The sequence below is a fragment of the Streptopelia decaocto genome (assembly GCF_964273445.1).
Source record: "Streptopelia decaocto genome assembly, chromosome: 2".
Taxonomy (NCBI): Eukaryota; Metazoa; Chordata; class Aves; order Columbiformes; family Columbidae; genus Streptopelia; species Streptopelia decaocto.
The window spans coordinates 55,413-62,642 of NC_138655.1; the positions used below are offsets into that span (position 1 = coordinate 55,413).

Genomic DNA, 7,230 nt, shown 5'->3' on the forward strand with positions numbered 1-7,230 from the left:
GCGAGCCCCCGGCTGCGCTATTTGCGTAGCCACGCCTCGATTTGCTTTCGCCCCGCCCCTCGCTCCCTGCGCCCCGCCCCTTCTCGTTCCTCTCCGCCAGCCGCTCGGCGCCGTGCGCATCGCGATTCGCGTTCTCCCCGCCCACTCGCCTCCCTGCCCGATCCCACACGATTCGCGTCTTCGGCGCGACTTTTCCTGCTCTTCGATTCCATTCGGCCTCTCTCATTTCTGTAGCGTTTCTGTCTCTAGTTCGAGTTCTTCCCTTTTCTTGCCGGTAATGTTTCTTATTCCCGGCGGTCCGTTCGACCGCCGATCTTCTGATTTGCATGTCCCCGCCCTCAGTGGCCCCACGGGGCCTGGTCACAGAGCGCCACTGCGCATGCGCGGCTCTCGCGGGGCCGCGCCGCGGGCTCGCCAGCAGGAGGCAGCAGCGCGCGCCCGCCGGGCACCGCTCGGGGCTCCTTCCCACCCTCGGCTTTGGGGGGCGGCTGCTCGGGCTGTTTGTTCCCCCGCCCCCTGCAGACCCAGACCCAGGGTGCTGGGGCTGCTCCTGTGCTCTGGCGGAGGCTCCGCGCTGCGTGCGCGGCCCCGCATGACGAGTCCCCATTTCGCAGGATCACAGAGGGGCTGGGGTTGGAAGGGACCTCCAGAGATCACCTAAAGCAGATTGCACAGGAGCGTGTCCACGCGGGACGTTTGGGGGGAATCGGCCCCAAATTGCAGTAAGAAAAGCGGGAAAAGGAGAAGTGGCAGCTTTTCAAATGCTTTGATATCTTTTTTGCTTTTTTCTTCAGAAGCATATTGATCCAGGTTGAGTTGTTAAATCCTTTCTATAAACAGGGTGTCTTTGCATTTAAAAACCTTATACACCACTGATGTTTACTCTTATGCCTCTTCATACATCTGTAGATGTATTTAGGGGATATATTGGTGCTATTTCTGCAGCACTGGCCCTCCTCAGGACGGACCCGAGCGGGGCTGCGCAGCCAAGGCGGGTGGGCGAGTGCCCGCAGGCGCTGACCTGAGATGGGGCTGCGCAGCCAAGGCGGGTGGGCGAGTGCCCGCAGGCGCTGACCCGAGGGGGCTGCGCAGCCAAGGCGGGTGGGCGAGTGCCCGCAGGTGCTGACCTGAGATGGGGCTGCGCAGCCAAGGCGGGTGGGCGAGTGCCCGCAGGTGCTGACCTGAGATGGGGCTGCGCAGCCAAGGCGGGTGGGCGAGTGCCCGCAGGCGCTGACCCGAGGGGGCTGCGCAGCCAAGGCGGGTGGGCGAGTGCCCGCAGGTGCTGACCCGAGGGGGCTGCGCAGCCAAGGCGGGTGGGCGAGTGCCCGCAGGCGCTGACCCGAGGGGGCTGCGCAGCCAAGGCGGGTGGGCGAGTGCCCGCAGGTGCTGACCCGAGGGGGCTGCGCAGCCAAGGCGGGTGGGCGAGTGCCCGCAGGCGCTGACCCGAGGGGGCTGCGCAGCCAAGGCGGGTGGGCGAGTGCCCGCAGGTGCTGACCAATCGGGGCTGCGCAGCCAAGGCGGGTGGGCGAGTGCCCGCAGGTGCTGACCTGAGATGGGGCTGCGCAGCCAAGGCGGGTGGGCGAGTGCCCGCAGGTGCTGACCCGAGGGGGCTGCGCAGCCAAGGCGGGTGGGCGAGTGCCCGCAGGTGCTGACCTGAGATGGGGCTGCGCAGCCAAGGCGGGTGGGCGAGTGCCCGCAGGTGCTGACCCGAGGGGGCTGCGCAGCCAAGGCGGGTGGGCGAGTGCCCGCAGGCGCTGACCCGAGCGGGGCTGCGGTTCCCCTGAGAGCGCTCTGGCAAACGTCGGGAAGAACACTCCTGGCCTCCAGTTGCCTCTCTTTTTAAACGTTTAGAATTAAGGCACTCCTGCTCAAGGACACCTCAGCAAGGATAAGCTGCGCCTCTTCGACAGTTACACTTGAAACAATGCAAGTCAGTGTGTAAATCAGACCATTCTAACTTTTTGTAAAGTGTCATTTATGATAGAAAAAAAAAAACCCAGTGAGACATGAAATATGGGCTTACTTAAAAATAAAAAATTAAAAATAAAGATGGAGTCCAGCAGTGCAGCCCATCATCGGGTGACCAGCAAGGACAGGCGGGCTCGCTAACGCGGGTGGCTGTGCTGCAGCACGCAGGGAACGCGCTTCTGTGACATCTCGACTCTCACAAGCGAGAACCCAAAGCCCAGCGGTGCCACCAGCCTTTCCAAGACCTGCTGTGCTGGGCTCTGTGGAAGGGAACGGACTTTGGTTGGTTGGTGGTTCTAAAGAGAGCAAACAGTCCTGTTGCTGATGACTTCACTGCAAGTCCATCACCCTGGAGATCTGTCTGAGGAAGGTTCATGAAACGCAGCTTCTTGGAGTGAGGAAGATTGCCGTTTTGGAAGGTCTCTTCCCAGCTGAATTCAGAATTACGTGCTGTAGGTTAAGGAACAAGGACATTATCAAAGCAATAACTCCGCAAAACCACATCAGGACTCACTGTCGCTGGTTACAAGGCTGCTAGTGCTTCTTGGGAAAGCAGCAGACGTGCGGGGCAAAGTCGATCTGTGCAGGTGCCTGTACCTCAGTCAGCTCTTCCACTACTACCTGAGACACTTTAGAAACTTGCTGACTGAAAAAGCACAAAGTGTTCATCATTACAACAGGATGTTTCTTCCGAACATCTGGACTCTTACAAACAGCTGGCTTTCCTGCTTCCGTACAAAATCATTTCCACTCTATCATATAACAGTAAGCACACAGAAACAGAAGATTATTCCTTCAGGAAGGTAAAATAAACAGAGAGAAGGAAACTTTGCAGAGGCGCACCGTGCTGCGGAACAGGCCTCATTTTTAGTACTGTGTTAAAATATTTCGTATTAACAATACGTAAGGAGCGTCGGCGCATTCTCTGTGTTAGCTCTAAAGTCCACTCTAGAAGTACCTAAGGAAAATGCAGACACACCTTCTACCCGCAGAGCACCCTGGGTTCTGTCCGTCCGTCTTGTTCTTTCACGGCAGAAGACGCGGCGGCCGCGGTGAGACGGCGGCAGCGGACGCGCTGCTGGAAGAGGGAAACCCTTCGGCACTGAGACGGGTGGAATCTGAACCTTCTTTTAGTTATTTATTTTAATGAAGGCTACAACGGAGTGGAGGAAAACAAACATATTTGTCACCACCTTTGGAAGAGCTGTGGATACGGGCCAACAGAGCCTTTGTGGTTTTTAGAGAACTGGGCGCCTTTTTAACTCCTCGGAAGCCCGAGTTTCCCCACAACGCACTTTCCCACGCACAGATAAGAAGTATCAATATCCAAATTCCACGGAATACACTAACCCACCTACAGCGCTGGGGTCACCACACGCCTCGCGTAGGCAGCATCCAAACGAACCGCACACACCACCGCTGGGAAGAGCCTTCTCCCTGCTGACGGGGTCCCACCCGCGTCCCAGGCTGGTCAGATGGTCGGTGGTCCCTTCCAGGAGCCCCCTGGTGCCGGCGTAAGGTCCCAGACATCCTGGGACCCACGCGCTACGTTCTGGGGAGGAGTGAACGACAAAGCAGAAATAAATCGCGTAAGAATCCTTCTCTGAAATACGGTAGATCAACAACGACAGTTGTAAGTCACAGAGACTCCTCATGTTCTCTCTGCCTCTCACAACAGTGACAAACAAGCCCCAAAGGACAGAAAACACCGGGACAGGCTGGAAACAACAACCAACCCCACACGTCAGAAACGGTACCAAGCACCTTCGCTAACACTTGAGTGAGCCAAGCAAAAATAACTTACAAAACCCCTCAGGAGAGCTGACAAGCAAGACAAAGGAGCCTCGGAGAGCGATACCGAAGTCCTCCCGAGAACAGCGTGCAGGTCACAGAAGGCGCTTTGAAGGGACGAGCTTGGACGAGGCCGCTCGTCCCACAGGCGGATTCTGGTGCCTGGAGGGAAAACGGAGGGGACTCGACAGAGGGTGCACAAGGGGCCCGAGGGACGCGGAGCTGACGGCGGTGCCCGCCAGGGCTCCAGTGCGCGCTGCCGCTGCAGAGCTGACAGCGGTGCCCGCCAGGGCTCCAGTGCGCGCTGCCGCTGCAGAGCTCACGGCGGTGCCCGCCAGGGCTCCAGTGCGCGCTGCCGCTGCAGAGCTGACGGCGGTGCCCGCCAGGGCTCCGGGGCGCGCTGCCACTGCAGAGCTCAGGGCTCCGGGGCGCGCTGCCGCTGCAGAGCTCACGGCCGTGCCCGCCAGGGCTCCGGGGCGCGCTGCCGCTGCAGAGCTCACGGCCGTGCCCGCCAGGGCTCCGGGGCGCGCTGCCGCTGCAGAGCTCACGGCCGTGCCCGCCAGGGCTCCGGGGCGCGCTGCCGCTGCAGAGCTGACGGCCGTGCCCGCCCGGGCTCCGGGGCGCGCTGCCGCTGCAGAGCTCACGGCCGTGCCCGCCCGGGCTCCGGGGCGCGCTGCCGCTGCAGAGCTGACGGCGGTGCCCACACGAAGGGCTCCGGGGTGCGCTGGCGCTGCAGAGCTCCTGCAGCGACCGGAGGCCACACGAAGGGCTCCGGATCGCAAGAAAGGCAAACAGGGGTCTCTGGGCTACAAAATATACAAACAGGACCCCGGGCAACAAGAACATGGTGGGGGCAGCTACAAGGAAGGTAAATGGGGGCTCTGAGGGGCCCCAAAAGACAAGCTCAGCTGTCCTGAGAGGAGCAGACAGAAATCGGAGGAGTTCTGAGTGGATCGGGGGCAAACAGAGGGGTCTTGAGGGGAAAAGAGGGAAAAATGAGGCCTCTGGGATGTGCCAAGAGCAAACGGGGAAGTTTTGAGGGAAAGAGAGAAAAGAGGGGAATTTAATGGGGCAAGAGGTCAAACAGGCACCGTGACGCCACCAAAGAGCCTGCAGGGACCCAAAGGCAGGCAGGGTCATCGCAGAGGAGCTGGAAGGAAACGGGTTTCTGAGGGAACCGGGTGGGAGTAAAAAGCTCATGGGAGGTCCAGAGGCAAATGGATGTGTCCTGAGGAGAGCAAATCCAAAGTGAAGACCAGCAGCAGCAACATAAAGGTAAATTGGGCTTTAATTCTGATCGTGTACTTAAAAGAGTCTCTCAGGCCTATGAATGACTGGCCCTTTTCAGGAAGAACACACGTTTTTACTTCAAAGACTGAAGACTGCACTGAACAGAAAGTGGATTGAGTCCCAGGACAACATGCCATCCACACACGAAACAACACCACCACACATCGATTCCCATCGTGTCCCACTCATTAGATTTCAACGGGCACCCAGGTGCTCAAAAGTTAATTATACCGACAGCACGTATTACTGAAAATTTAGTTAAACAAATAAAGGGCTATTTTCAACGTGCCTATAAAATTAGAACAAAGAAACAGAAGTGAAACACTTGACCCTAAAGAAAGTAACAGGCAGCTCTTAATTTATCATAGACTAAAGTTAATTCTTTTACTTGAAACATTTGTAGCTATCAAGATACCAATTCAGGAACGGGGCATGCTCTGTTAACTGTGATTTTCCATCAGCTGCTCTGCACTGGCAGCACATTTGCCTTTTGTCCAGGTCTGATGTGGAATATCTGTAGTGTCCTCGAACTCACACACATTCCTCCCCAACGTCCCAGCCCCACACGTGCGATTACCTGAGCAGCACGTGGAACCGACCGCGCAGGAGCCTCTTCACCTGACGCAGGATGCGGCACCGGCAAAAGAGGAGGCAAACTGGGAGGTGATTTTGGCTCTGCCTGCTGCACGCTCCAGTCTGGGCTTTCGACAACACTGTAAATGAATTGCAGGCAAAAAATTGAGTATTAGGATTAAACACCATAGTTGTACATTGTATAAATGTTGCTGACTTTGTACGATTAATTAGTTCACAACTGCTCTCGGCAGCGGACACAGAAGAGCTGCGCGCAGAGCACGCGTGGGGCTGAAGGAGCCTTTCCAGAGACGTCTCAGACACGGAGTCTGGCGTGGTGCACGCGGCCTCCTGACCCTTGGGGTGACCAACCAGGCCCCACCTCCGGGAGGGTCCGCGCACGCTGCCCAGTCCCTGCTCCCCCTGCAGCCCCCACTGCCATCCCGCCCCTGCAAAACCAGCCCAGCTGCCTTCTGCTTTTTGCCCCAGGACAGCTCCCTTTGTGCCCATTTCTGAGCCTAAAACCCAGCTGCCGAGCCTGTTCTCGACTCCCAAAAACGCAGGATTTGGCCTCTGTTTCTGAGCCCAAAGCGACACAACTCAGCCTGTTTCTGAGCCCCCAAATTCAGCCGCAGGAGCGTGTTTTTCAAGCCTCGGGAAGGGAAAGCTTCGTCTCCATTTGTGGCCCCCAAACAGCTGCTTTCTGGCCCGTTTGCAGCGCCCGTGTGTGCTGCTGAGGGCCGGGGGGAGCTCAGCCCCCGCAGCCCTGCAGCCCCCCCCGCCCGCTGCCGCAGGAGCCCCCGGACCGGCCCCGCCCGACCCGCAGCGCCAGCGGCAGAAGCTGCCCGGCCGCAGCGAGAGCAGCGGGGACGGGTGAGGCTGCTCCTGCTCCCCCCGCCCGGACACGAGCTCGGCCCCGGCGCTGCTGAAGAAACGCTACGTTTAAAAGCCAAGGGGGTGTTTCTAAAGAGTCTGTGAGTTTGCCGATTGTACGGGATGAGAAGTAGAAAGGTGCACGGGGGGGGTGGGTGGGACGTGCGGGGGTGCCCTGCAGCGGGGCGTTCACCCGGGACAAGGCGCCCGCAGCGAAAGAGCCGCGGAGGGGCTTTGTCTGTTTCGGGTTGAAAGCAATGAACTGCCGCCGACACCCCAGCCGGGCCTTTTCTCACGCAAGAGAGAAAAGGCAAAGTCGAAACAAAATCAGCTCTGTCTTTTACCATCACAAGGTCCCCCGAGGGGGGTGCACCGTTCCCGGAGGCACTGCAATACCGGGACGATGCGCGGAGCGGAGAGAGCAAGCTCCGGATCCAACTCCCAGGCCCAAAAATCCGTTTAATATAAAGTCCTCTCATCGAGGACGTATCAGATATTAAACTGATAAGAACAGATACTACACTTGATCTTAGCCAAAAGGCCGAGAAGCGATACCCACCCGCCCGCGCCGCGACGCCCCGCCCGCGGCCCACACGCTCTCAGCTCACGGTCACGCTCCCCGCGCCCGCACCCGCCTCCCGCCTCGTTCCCCGCTCCGCTCCCCTCGCTCCCTCCCGCGGGCTCCGCGACCGCTCACCCCCCGAGCCCCGGACACCGCGCGCCGGGGCCTCCCGG

The 7,230-nt window shown here is 59.0% G+C and overlaps 1 long non-coding RNA gene across 5 annotated transcripts; it reads right to left on the reverse strand.

Annotated features, from left to right (window-relative positions):
- Positions 1-1,939: 1,939 nt before the first annotated feature.
- Positions 1,940-6,531, reverse strand: LOC309436175. Of its 5 annotated transcripts, none has more exons than XR_014183298.1 (5): positions 5,627-6,531; positions 3,773-3,921; positions 3,323-3,520; positions 2,948-3,046; positions 1,940-2,418 (listed from the first exon to the last, which is right to left on the reverse strand). It is a non-coding gene; the product is annotated as an uncharacterized lncRNA (long non-coding RNA). The 5 variants fall into 5 exon arrangements; XR_014183299.1 differs by having other exon boundaries at positions 1,940-2,614; XR_014183297.1 differs by having other exon boundaries at positions 1,940-3,043.
- Between the last annotated feature and the right edge of the window lie 699 nt (positions 6,532-7,230).